At 34.4% G+C, this 19735-nt stretch overlaps 1 protein-coding gene across 1 annotated transcript in view; it reads left to right on the forward strand.

Annotated features, from left to right (window-relative positions):
• Positions 1-1309: 1309 nt before the first annotated feature.
• LOC111049337 (cadherin-23) overlaps positions 1310-19735 on the forward strand; it is a 67621-nt gene continuing 49195 nt past the window's right edge. Inside the window, 1 exon segment of the mRNA XM_039437625.1 lies at positions 1310-1561. The gene's annotated coding sequence lies outside the window, so the exon portion shown is untranslated.

Below are 19735 nucleotides of genomic sequence, written 5' to 3' on the forward strand. Positions count from 1 at the left end.
AAATATGATTGATTATTTTAAACGAGAATGAATGGTTGATAAAACATCAATAAATCTGTATCGTCTAAAGAAGGCATTGACAAAACAGAGGATCGGTAACGTTGTTCTGCTATTTTTTTCAGTGCCATTATAACGTGGACCTCACTATATCAATGAATGTGCTTTATACTATTGATGACATGCATATGCATTCTGACTGATAAAGTCTCTATTTGTTCTCTTTATTTTCAATCACATTTATCCTCCTTCAAAGATTTCTTCCTAGCTTTCATATCTAAGATACATTTTACATTAATCACCAACGCCTGATGACTTATCCTTCTCCAAACATTTAAACAAATGGTACATGGACTACTCAATAAATGAATGAATAAACGATGAACTACTAAATGGATAAATGAATGAATGAAATAAATGAATGAATAAACTACTAAACGATGAACGTTCTCATGGGGGATGAATCCGAGTTCGAAAATGTAGGAGAGACAATCAATTTGTGAGATTCATTTGAAACTCATTAAAATTTATTCAATTCAATTCAAATTCATCCATCCCAGCTGTGATTTTTTCCAGAGACAGACTCGAGTGATTTCGAGCCTCGTGAGTAATGAGACTCAATTCACAAGTCTCTTTTGCATTTCCTACCTTCAGGTAGAAGACACAGTTGGACCCACCAGAGACATCAAAGCCAAATTCAATGTAAGAGTTCATAAGAATTCTATGGACAGAAAATTTTGAAATGATAATGATAATATTCTGTGTTTTTTTTCAAACTCGAATCACCTTACTTTTCATCTCCAAAACATTTTAATGACTGAAGATATGAAGTTTATTGGATTACATCAGCATATTTATAATATCACTCTATTGATACACTTTTATATACTCAAATTAAAATTACAGTACTTGAGAGTGGATACTGGAAATAATACATCTTCATCGATTTCAGCACACCTGAACTTAAAACACAACTCAAAAGTGATAAAATTCCACCAGTATTACAGTACTGCAATGGTAATAACAGTTATTGCAATCAATTGTCAGGAGAGAAGGCACTTGCGGCAAGACAACAAACACCAATCAAAAAAGCCGGAAAAGGAATAGAACAGGGCAGGGCAGGGCATGCAAGACTGCAAATAGTTTTCAGAGAGAATCAGAGGTTGATATTCTCCTGAAAAGGTCAAGCCTCTGGGAACGGAGGAGTCAGCGGCTAACCTAGAGAGAAAGAAAGAGTGTGAGAGAACGAGTGGTAAGAGGAGGAGTACAGGTGAGAGAAGGAAGAACTAGAATCCTTTGCCGGTATGTCAGTCAGTCTGCGAGAGACCTCCGCGATAGAAGGAGGCGTTCTCTAGTGTCTAGCAGTCAGTGAGCATGGTGTCTTGATATCGTGTGTGCTTGTGTGAATAAAAAGTGCAGTGTCTCAAATGTGTGCCTGGATGCTATCCTGCCTTCTTCTCCTCGACTCTACTACCTGTTTGGATCGCATTCCTGGAGGGTTACATCTGCTTGCAGCATCCCGAGAACTATTCTGAGCAACCCTCGTGGAACGGATTGCTATTAGGTAAGATGCAACAGGTTATCACAGGGCTTTGTGTGGGACAGGTGTGTCTGGTTCCAGGTATGTCATGCTTCCATAGTAGGCCTAAATCATTGTATATTATGCTTCTAAAGCCTGTTTATGAGTTCGGCATCGTTATTTTCCGACCAGATAGTTGATATTTTCAACGGAATATTAATTTTAGAATGAAAAGGGGTAGAATAACTAGAATTATTTCGAATGTCTTGCAAGATACATAGGATCTGTATTAGACAACACTGAACTCACAAGGAGGTTGAAGAGAACAAAGTGCTAGTGAAGTGAAAATAATTAATAAAAGTCTAGTAAAAGAATTTAAAGTAGTAAAATTATAGATTGGAACTGTAGGCTTCACTGGAAGACTATCAATAGAAATTAAAATTTTAGGATAATAAATAAAGGAACAAAATTAATGGTTGGCTCTAGTGACTAGTTTTAATAGAAGTAGTAGAAGAAGAAAAAGAAACAAAAAAAAAACATAGGATATATTTCTAGGAATTGATTCAATGCTAGTTCTTGGGATCCTCTACAATTCTATAAACGCATCTCTTGTTCTATAGTGAGGTCCACGTTATAATGGCAGTGGATGAAGATAGAAGAATAGCGATGCCGATTCTCTGCATTAATTAATTATATTTCTACACTGTCAAAAACATAATTGGCATCGTTGTGGACCTAGAAAAGGATAGTACCACTGGCTTTGTCGAATGATAGACAAGGATAGCAAAACCAAAGTTGATCAAATACTGTCATTATAACGTGGACCTCACTATATCACTATAGATTATGGAATACGAATCTATCTTCTTCTTCTTCTTCAACTAATTGAGTATTATCATAATAATGTTTGTTGTTTTACTATTGTCTTCCGTAATAACTTTTATCGATAAGCCTGGGGCGTCGAAGTTTCCCATTAATTATTGATAGATTCATATTGAGGCTTTTCAAGGTAGATATCAGCTACATTAAACAACTAAGTACAATTTAATAAACCGGATTTGAAGTTTACCGGTGACAATGCTGAATGATTCGTCATACTTTTGCAGTTTATCGTTGTTGACAAAGCATTCTTACTGGTTGATGCGAAATACTCCTAGAAGGGTATTTTCGGCACTCTATTCGGTTATTTTATTAGGCATTACCTGTCTGCTTTTATAATTTCTTATATCAATATTTATTAATAGATGACCTCAATTACTCTAGCTGTTATGTTCTTCTGAAGGAAGATTATTGGTTGAATAGTGATTACATCAGAACTTTCTCTTATTTTTCTAATAACCTTGAAAGTGAGTAATATTATTAGTTGGAGATTCAATGACATGCTTAACTGCTCCCTCTAGAAGTTGAATAATATTTTCAGCTATTTTATATTTTAACTCTAATATACAAAGGCAAATAAAATACGTATATCCAGCCCTCAATTCCGTCATCGAACTTGAGGATAATACTCACATTTTAAAGACTATTTTTTTGGTTATGAAATAGAAAATCCTACGAACATTTTTTCCAATGAATGGAGTCATAGCTTTCCCTAATAGAGGAGGATGCCTGAGGACTCCTGATTTTTTGTCAAAGTGACACTTGACCAATAGAGTTGAATGTGACTAACAAACTAGGCTACTAATACAGATTTGGTTTTGAAGGACAATTTCTTATCATTTGCTGAATGAAATGATAAACTGAAATTCAATCAAGAATTCAATTGATGACTCATACAAACTATGGGGGAGTCTGGTATCACAAGATGTAAAGTTATCATGTGATAAACTCGAAAACTTCATTGTTTAATTGAATAAAGAAATTCATTCAAAAGTATATTTGTTATCACTCCATCTTCGTAAGCTACAGAATACCCCTGTGGATTCAGCTATAAAAATACCAAAACAAAGCTAAGCACTTTGTAAATAGTGAGGAATCCTGTTATCTCAACAAATATTTCCCAAGATAGCCTTGCTCTCAAGAAAAATGTGTAAATCTTATCGACTTAAGAGACAAGAATGTTGTCCGAAATGTCCCGGTCTTCTTTGGTCTACTACCGGATTTTTGAGCGTTCGAAATAGAAGTTGAACCTGATCCGAGCCTCTCGGATCACCAAAACCAGATTCGCCCACGGAAGAAGGCTTCCTGTCTGTGTGAGGACTCTCATTGTCTTCTGATATCAAATTTTCAATGCTACATTGAACAAGATCAGGGGAATGTATGAAGAACACATACTATTTCGTACCTGCTCGTAATTATTGACCTCTGATTATCCATGAAAGAGGTGCGTTGCATCAGAGATCACAGAATAATCATTACTTCCTAATATTTACTTATTTTATGGTTGCATCCACGAGCTCTCGTGATCATCTCTCATCAATACATTTTTAGCTTTCATCATTATTTTTCTGATGCAAATAAAATGTGGATAGGCAGATCAGCTCTTTATAATGAATGCTCGAGATTATCTTAGTCCCAATATACATCTAATAACACCTAGGGAACAGTTTTTGACTTGGACTGTTGGTCCTTTTCTGATCATATATATTATTTGATTTGTGTATTATGGAATGTGAATGAATAAATAATAAATAAAATTTTAATAATAAAATAGTATAATAAATATTTTATAAAATATTAAATAAATAATAAAATATATTAAAAATAAAAATTATAGAATAATTAAAAATATAATAAATAATAAAATATTTAATTATAAAATATTATATTTTAATAATAATTATAGTTTCAAAATATTCAGCATCAATTTATAACACTCTAGAGCACTCTAGGGTGAGTTCTAGGGTTATCGTAAAACACTGTAACATTTCAGGGTTCTCCCTCGAAGAAGAAGAATTTCTAAGAGATATAAGTTTTACGATTTCAAAGATTCTTGTCATTAAATACCACAGAGTCCTCTTCAATGTATTGTTACGTGGTTATTATTCATAGACCTCAAATTAATTGACCAACATACGTCTTTTCCAATATTTCTTCTAGGAATATCAATCACTATGTAAGAAAATTCTGTTATCTTTCAAATCATGAAAACTGAGTTCTGAGAAATGAAGCGAGAACACAGTTCTACCACATTATGACCCAATACACTCTCGCGTACATTTGGGTCTCTCTTTGCATGTTTCTTCCAAACTCTACTGACCCAATTCGAACGTTTCCTAATCTTCTTAGTCGGTTCATGTCTTTCTCTAAAGCTCTCCAAAGCTTTTACAGGATCTCGGACAGGATATGTCAATCCGAGATTTAAAGGAAACTTCTCCGTTACTAGTTACCATCTCAGAAAGTCACCATTCACAACTTTGGGTTTCAACACTTTCCATCTGTTGTTGTGGGGCTATTAGAGACTGTGAGATCGGAGTCACGATGTTCGTGACTGGCGGAATAGTCTTTGCCACAGACTACTTAGAAAAGATGAGTTGCTCTCTCTAGTATCTCGTGAGTTCTATGGCGAGCGGTGAGCGCGCACTTCTAATTCCATGTTCTCATTCTTTCTATCCTCTTTTCATTGCATTAAAACTGTCAGCATTAGTTGTATGAGGAGCATTGATGTTATTTATGAGGAGTGTTGACAGCTTGATATGAATCTTACTTTAGTTTTGTCTTTGCCCGCGGTTCATATTCGGTTTGTTGCTATTGTAGTGTCCTTTGAGTGTGTCGTGATATTCTCAACATCAAATAATACAAGTTTGCTCCAGTTTCCTATGGAATAACGGTGGACAGTGTATCTATCATTTATGCAGCTCTATCAATGCGAAATGGTATTCCGACATTGTTTTTCAATTCTCTAGACAACACTTGTTGCCACTACACTGCTACTTACTATACTATTAAAACCCTTCTTCAATCAGTTGATGTTAATCTATGTTGTTAGTATGGTAAATTCCTCACGAGTTGATTTACAACCATAAAGGGAGTAAATATTCACTATAGTAAATATTTAAGTAAATATTATAGTTACTATAGTGAATATTTACTACAATCATAGACAAACAATAGCGTAAAATAATAGCGAAACAATAGCTTATGCTATCGTTTCCCTATGCTATAATCTAGTAAGTAGATTATCACTTTGATCTCCGTTACAACTGAGCGTATTTTTGAATCAGTTAACGTGAATTCATGTTGCTGATGTAGTAGATTTCTCACGAACTGAAAGACACGTTTCATGCTACCACTGTTATTTTACACTGTTATAGGGTATTTTCCAAGATATTCTCCATTCATAGATCGAATGGGGCAGTGTGAAACAGAACTAATAATTATAACTATAATCAAAGAATATAGAAACAGGATTCACCCTACAGCTTTCTCATTCGACAACAAAAACAACACAGGATAAACGTCTCTTAAAGTTTTCAGAATTTACATGACATTCATTATCTTGATGTTTGATAAATGTTTTAAGTTGGTCATGAATGAATAACTGCTCTATGCTTCTTAATGGTTCGAAATCTTTGAATACTGGAAAAGCAATAAATTTCAATTGCAATAAATTCTAATTAGAGGATCTATCTCGTAAATTATATTCAGTTAAATGAGGCTCACAAATCTTCTCCTATTATGAAAGTTGAGTCATTCAACCCTACGATTTCCTTATAATTATTTTTAGGGAGAGAAAAACGAATAATATAGTTGGCCTACCGTGAAATGAACTTGGTATGATTGTATTCAAGAAAAATAAATATTAAAATATTGAGTGTGTAATTGAAGAATGTTAAGTGACACATAACCTAGCTACATTTGGACTGTATAAATTAGAATTGGAACCGTTTTGGGCTTATAAGCCTGTCGTACTTCGCTGTAAGTTGTGTAATTCTGAATGATTGAATGAATAAATACAAAAAAATGTATTTGTAGTTTGCAAACGTTTTTGCCAACTGTTTAATACAATAATAAATTAATTTTATAAAAATCAATTGGTGATAAATTCAGTCATGAGTCGGAATGCATTGTTCCCTGGTTCTTATTCACAGGTAGATAGCTAATCTCATGGATGATGTCTAGACTTCTTGATAATATCATGAAATTGTTGTCATGATAAAATGGAATGTAGTGGCGCGTTAAAATTTATAATCGGTAGAAAGACGCCGATCACTTTATTCGTGCCTAAGAGGTGTAATAAGTAGTGGTCTAATAATAGCCAAGACATTTCAAGGTGAGAAAAATAAGTTCACTCCTTGCAAGGCAACAAAAGTAAAATAAATCCACTCTCCAGTCAGCTTTATAGAGGTGGTGAACTGTAATGGACTCCTTATAAAAGTGTGTTCTGTAAATTCAATCCACGCTTTTTTTATTTGGTTGTTCGAGGTGGGCAATCTCTGAAGGTTTCATCAATCTTTTTAAAGAACAATATGAGTTTCTCAAAAATCTACAAAAAGTGGGAAGATTCCAGAAAAAAAGAAATAATTTATCTCACCGATCAGAAAACATTAGTAACAGATTTTATTATATCGTTTTGAAGTTTCAACGAATTTGTAGTTCCAAACTTGATTCTTTGAAAAATACATGCATATTCTTTGAAAAATTATTACACAATAAAGTTTTGCCATATCCAATATTGCTCTACATCTTGCCTGAGTGTAATTTGTGAGAAATTCTCCAACACAAATTACTGATTGATGTTTTAGCTTGAATAACAACTGAATATTTTTCAAATACAATATTGTCGCACCGTAGTAAAAGGTACAAAATAGCATAAAATTACATTGAATCTCGCATACACAGTTACGAAGAATTTAATTTCCTTAGATGATAAGTTCAGTTTCACAAGAGGAAAAATTCATTTCAGATTCAAAATTACTCCAATCTTTGTAGCATCATTACATGTTATGTAACGTTTTTATGAGCACAGACTATACGGTAGCCAATTTAAAATACATTAATACCAAGATTGAGTAATTCACCGTTCGGTGAATCCAGCATTCAGAATGCTGAAAATAACTGATTATTGAAGGATAATTCCCTTCATTATTCAATGTCTTATGTTTGTGAAATTCTGTAAAATCTACCAAACCAATTTAAGGTAATTTACTATTTTCTATTCTTGTAACTCATCAAAGATTAAACTACTATTAATTTAGTAGGTTCTCCATAATATAATAAAAACCTGACTACTGTATTATGTAAACTATTAGGCTGGTAGATAGTTGAAACACCTATCACATCACCCATTGAACGGTCCTCATGACCATATAATTGGAATACTTGGGCGTGTCTAGCCTCGGCCAATGGCAGGCGAGCTCAACCTTCATTGGTCGACAGCTTAGCGCCAATCGTAAGGCTTCACCCATACTATTTTTTGCTGTTCAATGCTGTTCCAGTAAACTAGCTTCCAGTAAACTAGAGATTATAATAGTGTAACAACCGAATCTGGTATCTCAACTTATTTTGACTGATGAGTGACTTTGACAATATCAAGTCGAAGAGACATGAAACATAGAAGTCTTTTCAATTATGGAAAAGTTCCACAACACCAATATTCAATCTAGTAACTTTATCAATATCAAGTAGTTTTAATCCAGTTTAGGCTATGTCAAGAGTCTTGATTCAATAAAAATTTCATATTAGGTTTGAATACCATAAGTTACACATTCTCTATTGTAAAATATTCTCAAGATTCTGTTCTCATTCTCAAAAATCCAGGGATATCATGAAGCACTAGATTTCCAATTCACTATTGATTAATTATTAATTCAATATTTCTTTATTTAATAAAGATTCTATTATTCTAATGAATATTGTAATTTATTGATTTTCTCCAATCCTTATTAGATGTTAGATATGCATACATCTAAGCCTGTAGATGCTCACATTGCAAGGATTCATTATTGAAAAAATCATGCCGAGCTAATAAATGCCATTCAATGAATTTTATTGGCTTTTAAAAATAACTCAGCTTCTCCTCCACGCTACCCATTCACGTATTCCAATGCTCCAATGCCCTATTCGACATTAACTTTAATTGTTCTTCTCTGGATGGTTGCGAGAATTCTTTCCTGTATCAGAGTGGCTGACATCTTCCACGCTTCATGGTCTCTGCCCGACCACCATGACAGTTGACCTGCACTTTGAAAGAAGGGCGTAGCTTCCAAGGTCTCACCAAACTATAGTATAGTTTAGATTTGTTATGGCTGTAGCATGCAATGTACTTCAATTCTATAATGCGATGTTATATAGCTATAGCCTTATAGTATATACAATAATATACTGTGTGTGGGTGGTGAGATCGAATACTATTATTCTCCAAAACACACAGAGGAGTTAACACCAAACTATAGTATAGTTTAGATTTACTATATGGCTGTAGCATGCAATGAACTTAAACTTTACAATGCAATGTAATATAGCTATAGCCTTAGTAATAATAGCCACAATAATATACTGTTGGTGGGTGGTAGGATTGAATACTATTATTCTTCAAAACACACAGAAGAGTTAACACAAGTAGCAAATATACATTATAAAATTAAAATTTTGAGGTTAAATGATATACTGTGGATACCGTTCGATATCCATATAAATAAAAATAACAAAAAACATAAGAATACTACAATAAATATTCTCTGTTGTCTATGTTATTCTAATAAGTATTTTTCAGTTTACTTTGAGCATTTTTCTCGGTATTTGAGCAAAAGTCTGAATCTCTGAATCCTGTTTCTTTAGTTTTTAGCTGGATGAAACAAACATAGGTAAGATTCTTCCCACTAGGTCACGCGCTATATGTGTGTATTTTGAATGCGAATTTTTTGTTCTATCTGTATTTTTTCTGATTCTTGAATGAATAAAAATGAGAACTTTGGCTGAGAATTTTCAACTTCAATTGAATTATTAATTTTCAAATGAATTAAGGTTGTTATTAATAACAGCATCACACACACACACACACACACACACACACACACACACACACACACCACACACACACACACACACACCACACACACACACACAACACACACACACACACACACACAACACACACACACACAACACACACACACACACACACACACACACACACACACACACACACACACACACACACACACACACACACACACACACACATTTGATGGATTTCAGCCATCATTTTACCCATAATTACTCACTTTTCATATTCAATGGTAACTGTAGGAAAAATTTAATGTGAAATACGTGCGCAAAGTTCCTCTGCTGCACTCAAGAAGCCATTCCGCCCTCGCCTACGGCTCGGGCATAAACGTTTCTTTCGGTGCAGCAAACTGTCACTTTGCGCACTAGTTGCACAAATAACTATTGCCGCTCAATGTTTAAGATTTCAGTTGAGAAATTGATAATTGTGTAACAAGCGAATCTAGTATCTCAAAGTGTCTGATAGAGTGTTTGAGTGGTTCTGACAAATTCTTGATCAAATATAGGTTGCAGTTGAGAATGAAAAACTACACGTGACACATTCTAATCAGATCTCAAAATCACTGGAATTCAATCTAGTATTGAGTAATGAAAAATCATGAATTGGATATTTCATTTGAAGATTGGGTTGTAATGAATTTTAATTCCTCGAAATTCTCCTAATCCTTTGACATGTAGAGTGTAAATGCTTTTACTGCCAGGATTCATTTTTAAAAATCATGCCGAGCTAATAAATGTCATTCAATGAATTTTATTGGCTTTTAAAAATAGCCCAGCTTTTCGTCCATGCTACCCATTCACGTATTCAATGCTCTATTCCACATTAACTTTAATTGTTCTTCTCTGGATGGTTGCGAGAATTCTTTCCTGTATCAGAGTGGCTGACATCTTCCACGCTTCATGGTCACTGCCCGACCACCATGACAGTTGACCTGCACTTTGAAAGAAGGGCGTAGCTTCCAAGGTCTCACTAAACTATAGTATAGTTTAGATTTACTATGACTATAGCAATGTACTTCAATTTTATAATGCGATGTAATATACCTATAGCCTCATAGTATATATAATAATATACTGTGGGTGGGTGGTGGGATCGAATACCACTATTCTTCAAAACACACAGAAAATTAGAAACATACAGATTGAAACACAGAGATTGGAAACATAGGGATTCGAAACAGTACAGAGAGGCACAGACAAGTATTGGAACATATAAGCTATTATGATCCTGTTATATTCTGCAAAAAAATGGAAAAATAAAAATGAAAATTTTTTTATAAACAGAAAAATTATCGTTTCACGATTTCCGTGAGAGTGGAGGGTTCAGTAGAGCTTTGCAGATAAGGGGCTACATATCTGGGTCTCTATGCTTAGAGACTTGTATGATGGAAAGTATTGTATTGCTTTTTGTAAATAAATTCTATAGTGTTCAATTAGCTATTGTGTTCAGGTTTATAGTGTTCAAAAAAGTTTCAACCATGGATCATTCTCCACGAGAGCGTTTAGCGTCAGGGTACTAGCCAAGTTTCCATACTGTGGTACAGATATACGCGCCTCCAACACGCTCCGCGCACGCTCCGCGCACGCTCCGCACTCGCTCCGATCATGATCGTTACGGGAGATGTTAGCTCTTCTCGCGTTCCACTCTTGCTCCCCGGTCGATCATCAATCGATCTGCTCGAGTGACGTTCGATTGTGGAGCAGAGCGAAAGTCTGTACGCACCTTTAGACTTTCAACACTAAGCTATGAAGTCGCATTGGAGAAATAAAAATTTTTGGAATAATATAGCCCATTATAAATCGTTACCAGATGAAGATCAGTATCGGGGCACCGAGCTTCGCTCGTTATTTCTATTTATTGACAAACAGAACACAATTCTTTGAAATGATTGTTTTTATATTTTACAGCTGGCTATACGTCAGCTTATGAATTTCGGGGATGAGATATTTCGATTTTCCACAGACCGAGTGCGTCTCACTCACTTTTTATTATCCACAGACGATGAAAGTCTCAGCTGTTTTCCCAAGGATGAATAAATTATCTTTTTAATGTCGTTCAGCGTGTCTTTCCAGGGATGAGACCTAGTGCAAACGAATTTTTATATCATAAACCTAATAGGCTGTTATATCATAAACCTAATATGCCTAATAGGCATAATGAAGAAGTATGCTGTTCCAAATTTCGTGAAAATCGTTAGAGAATCCGTTTTCGAGATCCGTTGAACATAAATAACCATAAATATAAATAACCAAATATAAATATATGTACAGAAATTGCTCGCTTAATATAATAGGATAGTGGAAGGAGTTTATTTTTGTGATGTGAACTTGGAATAGTGTTGTACGACTACACCACTCTGTATAACCATAATCTGTACAACCAACTATTTAAGCTACCCTATGCCACTCCCTGGAAGAGCAACTACACATGGGAAAAAGTATTATTTTGTACACATAACATAAGTGTTGTGAGTTTTTATAGTATGAATAGAGTGATATATGATACTTGAATAAAGTTATAATATACCGAAGTAGGTATTGTAAAGTTAGTATAGTGAGGCCTTGCTTCTAGGGCGTAGCAAGTAACCTCTGTGCCACTTCTAATTTCTGTTCTAATGTGATCACGTCCAAGAAAATGATTTATCTCATCCAAATGTGCACGGGGAGTGTAATGGAGGAAAGGTGAGAGGAGGGAGAAGGTGTGGTAAGAGGAAGGACAAAATAAGAAAATAAAGGAAAGAAGAAGGCGAGAGAAAAGAGGATTTCGGAGAAGATGAAGAAAAAGAAGCGGATCCTGGAGGAAAAGAAGTAGAATAAATTCAGAAGATGGAAAAGGCAGCTGAGAAAGACAAGAGAGAGAGGCTAGGAATTTGAAGTTTGTGTCTCCTCTGAAGAGAAGCAGGAGAAAGAGATGAAGAGACAGAGGTAAAGAAGTAGATATCAGGAAAAGAAAGAGATTCAGCAGAGAAACAGACGAGAGAAGAATGTGGATAACTCAAAAATGTAGATGCAGGATTTGTAGCAATGAAAGAGGTCTTTGGGCAGGAGAAGGCTGTGATTTGTAAAGAGGGCAAAAAAGAGAAACAAAAAAAATGGATGCAGGATTTTTTTAAAGAACTATACAAAACAGAGAAAGTTAGAGTAGGAACAAGAAGACGATACTTATAAAGCAGTAGAGACAAAGAGGAAAGGATGCAGTGGAAAATGAAGTACGGTATATGAAAGGAAGTTGATTATCATGGTGAACAAACGGAAAATGTAGGTGTATTATAATCACTATTGAGATGAGGGATTGACCTAAACATAATATGCAGAACGAGTCATATTGTCTAGGTACGGGTCATCATACCTATTAATTATCATATAGGATGCCATTCAAGTATCATTAAATTCAGTGATGTGTATGTTATCCCACGTACCTCCAGTGTCTCCCTTGGATAATTTCAGTGCTCATTGTACTTACCTGCTACTGATAATTGAGTATAATTTATTATCCAGTAGTTGTTTTTCTCTTTCAATTGTGTCTTCTATGTATTCTCCTATTGAATATGACTTGTGAGGTATTATAGCGTGAGTAATTATGTGGATCGATGTGGATCCCAATAATAATTGGTTCAAGAGTTTCCAAATTTTCTTTGAGCAAATTAATTCTTTTCCTTTTGATAAAATACTGTTGATTTTCATACTTTTCAAATCCCTTAAGCTTGAAATTCTGCACTTCTTGTTTTACTTGATTCTTGTCAGATGTGAAGCTTGAATTTTATTGCGTTTTTTCTGTATTTATGTCATTTAACCAATGTGCCTGACATGAGGAAACTCCAAGCATTAACACTAACTCGAGCTACAGGAAAAGGAAAACCATATAAGGATTGTATGCAAGCTGAGTTTGGTCACATCAATTAATTAGTGAAATCGATTGTCACCTATCCCATTCCAATTAGGATGTTTCTTAATCAGCTTAATGATTTCCTTTCGTGGCAGATAGAAGAACTTTTCGCTATGAGAAGATTGAAAGAGGCGAAAGAACAGTATCGAAGTTTTGTAAGACAGTAGGAGAGAGCTACTAGATTTAAACAAAACTTCGGGTACTAAATAGTATTAAATGTACTAAGTATCAAGAGTATTAAAAATAATAAATGTATTCAAGTATCAAAGAATAAGGAGTACTAAATGTATGTTACTTAGAAGATGTGACACAACATAATAGATTTTTCCAAAGAAGATAAACATTTAGAGAAAGTTCTCACAAGGTGTGATAGCGATAATTTTTAGTAGGAGTTATCATGATTGTCAGGAAATTCAATCATTTTACGAATTTCTTCCAGCAAACAATTTTTTAAAAAGTTACACCAAAAATTATCATGTGCTGAAAGAACTAAACATAAACAATTTTTTTTCTGTATTTTTTCCCTGAACCTCTCAAATTGAACTCATCCTGGAAGTCTACGGAAGTACAATAGGCATCACTCCACCCCATCTAGACCCTAGATGTACATTATTAATATTATTGACACAAATGTATACCTAATAATTGTATACTTATGAAACTAGTATAGGCCTACTTTATGGAGTAATCCACTATCTGCTATTAGTGGCGAAATATTCTATTACTATTACATTACAAAAGAACAAATGTCATAAAAGTATGGAAGATTAGGGGATTCGGGAAGTAATATGAATAAACTATTGAAATCTCATTGAGAATTTCAAATAAAACAATTGTTTCATATAATATTGAAGGTGAATGAGTAGAAATCATAAACCAGAACAGGATCACGCTTGGAAGATTTTCGGTGGAAATTGTTTCGAGATTTCTTGTGGTCAAGTATCCGCTCAAGGAGGAAACATTCGAGATTTAATCATAGAACGGGCCATTATGTAGTTCCAGAGCTGTGCATGCCAGGAAACTGAGTATGGTGCAACACCGGACTTCCTCCAAGACCCTCAATAAATCCTTGGTTTTCGTGGATGCAGGAAGCAGATCGGTCGAGAATTAGGGCAATTCATAAAATACTCTGACAAAAAAATTGTATTTTTTTTCGGAATAATGCATTTATGACCCAACATGTGAGAATTTATAATAATCTAGAGAAAAGTTGAAATATAAATATTTTCTATCAAGTGAACATTGTAGAGAAATGACACAGTTGAATGACTTATGTCCAGTTCCACCAACGTTGGTCAAGAAATTTGAACACGTAATGATGAAATCACACTCTACAAAATACAGTAGTGCACTGTAAAATATATGATTATAGTTACTATATATCGATAACTATGTATTTCTATGTATCGATGATTTCAGTGCACACGGGTTAATCGTACCCGGCTTGACCATGTTCAAAATATCTTGACCGAAATTGATGAAATCGGGCATGAATGACTGTATTGGCTCGAAATAAGAGATGTTAAGATATGAACAGTGAGTATGATACAGATCGATTCAGTATCACTGGAGTTTCATTAAATAAATTTTCTAGTTTCTAATCAGATTACGCATGGTGATGAGCAGGAAAAATATTTTTTGGGGGGCTGAGAGTGGATAAAAATGCAAAATATACCACTGTACCAGAAATCATGAGAAAGAAGTTGGAATTGTTAGCACTCTCTCAACTAGAAAAGTGAAGTGATCCTTACTAGTAGGAGTTTCTAATTATTTTCCTGTCGATTAAAAGTGCTTGCCAATGTTTGCCTACACATTTCTACTATTTATTTCAACAATAACTATTGGAGTTCAACTTTCACTAGACTTTTCTATGATACTATTCCATTTGTGTCTCTAGAAAATTAGCTATCCGAGCTATGAATCCGGTGAGCCCAATATATCTCCAGTTACTTCAATCTGATTGATAGTCTTTTTGATCACTATGAATTATTATCACCTTAACGGAAAATTCCATTTTTGAGGATGAACCTCCTCTTTCGATTCAGAAGCCGTTAGAACGTTGATTGTCTTTTCATGCCAAGAGTGTAAAAGGAATTATAGTAGGTCATGGCCGGTAGTCTTGAGGATGATATTTTGTATATCGTGAGAAAGAACTTGGATTGTCATTGTTTTTGGAAAGAAATGATTCTGAATTCCAAGAGCTTCCGCGTGATGAGCCTCATAATCTCCAATCTCATTACCAAATCTCATTACTAAACGATGGAAAAAAGATGTGAATCTTGATAGCTCCAATAATACCTCATTCCGTTACATTCTTCTGGGTTTCATTATTTTGATGCAAGCTGATGTAGAATACTCTGAGAGAATCTTATAGGAATATTCTGATGGTTATTATGATATTTTGATGTACATTATTCTGAGATAAACTTATAGAAATATTGATTTGTAATGAATTATTCATTTCAAAAGTAGAGTGCAGTAGTAAAAGTAGCTCCTTTCAGTAACAGATCAATTTCAGTAAGTTCTAAATTGATCAATTTCTCTCACTGATTTTTTCTCAGTTTCCTGTAATAACTAACCTGTTCGATAAGTTTGTCTCTAAAGTTATTCATCCAATCGAATCTCAAGTGAATTAGTCTTTTGCGAATTTATCTGAAGTGAATGAGTAACTACATTATGTAAATCCGATACATTGATTATTCTTGTGGATTCACATATAAAATTTGTCGATACGCTTCACAATTATGATATAGACTCTAAATTGGAATGGAAATTTAAAATTATTCCTAGGACTCTACCTCTTATTACTTCCAACTTACAACCTATGATTACTTTCTGCTTTTTTTACAAAATATTCATTTGAACATGCTCCATCCTCATAAGACATTGAACAGTTTTGAGCAAATGCCTGTCTATGGAGCGTGTACTGTGAAAAACATCCTGAATTGCAATCGTACTCGTCATTGTCGATGAATAAATAAATATATTGAGATTTGAGTTTACAGTATAGATCATAATTATTTTCATGTACTCTTATGAATGTCAATCTGTACAGTTCACTCATTTATCCATCTGAAACCAGAAAAAAACTAATTTAAACTGTAGCAAACCTTATCACACCAAGACGGTAAGGCATAAAAGCGTGAAACGTAATTCTCATCTCCAGGAAGAGTGGTCACCACTCACGTTATGATCATGATCATGACCATCTTACGCAGCTCTCTTGCACAATGAACGACCGATTCATTATTTCATTCGTGAAGAGGGAAAGTGGAAAATTGAGGTGGATGCAGAGACCGTTAAATGAATGCATGTCACGATGCCAGATTAGGCTGATGATATCCTTGAATAACAACTAGTGTTTCGTCTCGATATGAAGATAATTGATATGAAATTGTGCGTGCGGAATCTCTCTTTCGTCTTCTGATTGGTTGAATAAGTAGAATTCGAGAATGTGTATTACCGAGATAGATTGATAATTGAAAATTATCAATCTATTATCAATAATTATAATTTTTGCATTGATGATTAGGTTTGGAATAACAACATCTTTCGATGTATTTCACTGTTTTCCTGAGCTATATCTGTTCATACTAACTGAATATACCATCCTGAATTTTTTGATATAGCCTACATTCAGGATATTGTTATAATTACTCTCATAATTAACATATTAATATGGTTCTTTTATTAGCAATATTTTACGTCTGAACGTATTTCAGAGGATAAATCTATGAACAGCTACCACGATCCATTTTGGGAGAGATGTATTATGAGGACTAATTTTCAACCAAGAAATTCTTCTATGTCCTGTTCTTTCTCAGATTTAATTTTTACTCTTCCAGGTCCACCTATTGTTTCCCTTCTTTTCCACTCTTTCTCTGCGCGCGACCTTCCAATTACACTTACTTATTTTTTTCTTCTCTTCCTTGTTCTTCAACATTTCTTACTCCTTCTCTACCTCCTCCTCTCCTCTCATTATTTTTCCTACCTCATCGTATCCTAATACTTTTTCTACGGTTTTGCTTCTTCCTCTCCCCTTCAACCTGTGATTCTTTCTTTTTATTATCTTCTGTGTGGTGTGCTTCCCAGTTAACCTAATGATGTTAGTAGCCTCAGGCTAGCCACTGTGTTCGATCACTATCTCCATAAATTTCTCCAGAGATAAGGCCTACCAACAAAATAGGTGCGACTGTTCGGATAGCAAGGCTGTCTTTAGTGAATAATAGTTCAGAATTTGTATGGACAGGCACTACATGTAAGAAATGTAGTAGAAGAATCCGGAGGCTAGACCATTAAAGGGATGTTGAAGCTGAAAGCACTTAGCAAAGTCTACGGTGAATGTCCTTCTCGGTCAGGAATAATTTAATTCTTACAATAAAATAAAGTTCTTCTTCGAGTAAACACAGCAGAAGCTGCTCTGTATGTAAGTTCCATTACATTAGTATGCCTGCCAGTGATATGCCTTCTATTAGTAATAAATTATCCTACTGTATCATTCTATTGTTCTCCATCACAGATACGGTGAAGCAAGTATAACCTTCATCATACATTACTATAATAAGAAGTTTTACAGTTCACTCACGGCGAGATGAAGAGTTGGGTGGTTTTTGTTAGTTCTAAACATAGCTAGTTGAACTACTAGTTGAACTACTACTAGTCTACTAACATAGCCAGTAGACTACTTCGATCTTTGGACGTTGGATTTTTTGTAGTCTCTATGAAAAGAATTCGTCGTTCAATTCTAGCAAATTACAAGATTATACGTAACTTAACAAACACATAATCTGTTCAATCTAATAGAATTTATAAAGACGGCAAAAAATCGTTCGTCCAAAAATCGATGTAGGCCTATGTGTCATTAGACTTGAGTGTTTATTTGAGAATGAGATATACATAATCCGTGGATGAGAAATGCATAGAAGATTGAGTGAGTGAAAGTTGTAATTAACTTTTTGCTTTTAGAAAAAACGACTAGCAGTCAGATATTTTACAATAAATGAATAAATCACTCACTGGACAAAGAGATCTTTCGGCAGTTCCGTCAAAGCAAAAAGTGATTTAATAATAAGCAGTTCGTGATGGAAAACAACATTGAAGAGTTGTAATTCATAAGTATAATGGAGAACAAGGTAGAGGAAGAAAATAGCAGAAGGAAAACATGATATTGATGAGTAGAATTGAAGCAGGAGAGGAGAAATAAAGAGGAAGGAAGTCATAAATTGAATCACAATATCATTCTATCATTGTATTTATAATAGAACAATTGGAAAACGTGTCATCACAGTAGAAAATGAAGGACTGCCTCTCTATCTCAAGGATCATAGATCTCCTCTCCTCTCATAAAAATATCACTTCTTGTTATCTTTTCATTACTTTAAATTGTTACAAAGCCCCCATACACGTATCGGCTAGCCTGTCTACTTGGAGTCCGTTTTCTTCATAACTGAAACCAAAAAACTGTTCCACCAATTCTCCATAGTGTGAAATGATCAATAAAGGTAACACTTTAAAACTTGGCAGCAAACAACTATGAACAATGACCAGATTGGACGAGTTACTGTTCGAAGATATAATAACAGTAGTTATTCAACGTTCTGGTTGATCGTGAGATTTGGGTCAACCAAGGAAGCCACGCCAATTATTGCCAACTGCAACTGTCCATTTGTTTTAACTTATTGCAGTTCAACTCAGCGATTGTTAACTGTTCTGTTTCCCAGCTATTGATAGGAAAACATTAGTTATTGCTTGTAGCTACTGGAACAGTAATTGGAGGAGTTTTTGTGTCACAGTGCCGTAATTGAGGAAGTTTTGTACCATAGTTGAAGTCACCAGAAGTAAAAAGGTGGAGTTTTGGATCATAACTTTTCAAAAATTTAGGAAAGAATGAGTTGTTGCTTTTGAAGATGTTGACTTATGTAGACATTTTTGATTAAGCAATTTTGCAATGGAAATTCAATAGGAGAACAAAAACTCACAATCATTAAGTAAACGTGGACGAGAAGTACAATGTTGAATACAAAATATTATAATTTGAGAGTGGGTATATACTATTCTTTTTCCACTTCATTTGAATTTATTTGATAGCTTCACTAATCTCTTCACAGTTGTAGCGTTCGAGCTATGTGTTGTACGGCACTAACGCGTTATCCTTTTTCTGTGCATTATCAAACAAAATATTTGGTAGTTTGTTTTCATCTCTCATTATCCTTAACTCTTCATCTCTAACATAATGAAATGATGATACGATGATAAAGTATCAGAAAGCATCATTATCAGATGTCATCATTATCATCATCGTCATATCCTCATAATTTTTTGTTGTGACTTGTGATGTGAACTTAGCCCTACTTTGAACATTTTATTGGACAAAACTTAGGAACTGA

Source organism: Nilaparvata lugens, chromosome 11 (assembly GCF_014356525.2).
Source record: "Nilaparvata lugens isolate BPH chromosome 11, ASM1435652v1, whole genome shotgun sequence".
NCBI lineage: Eukaryota > Metazoa > Arthropoda > Insecta > Hemiptera > Delphacidae > Nilaparvata > Nilaparvata lugens.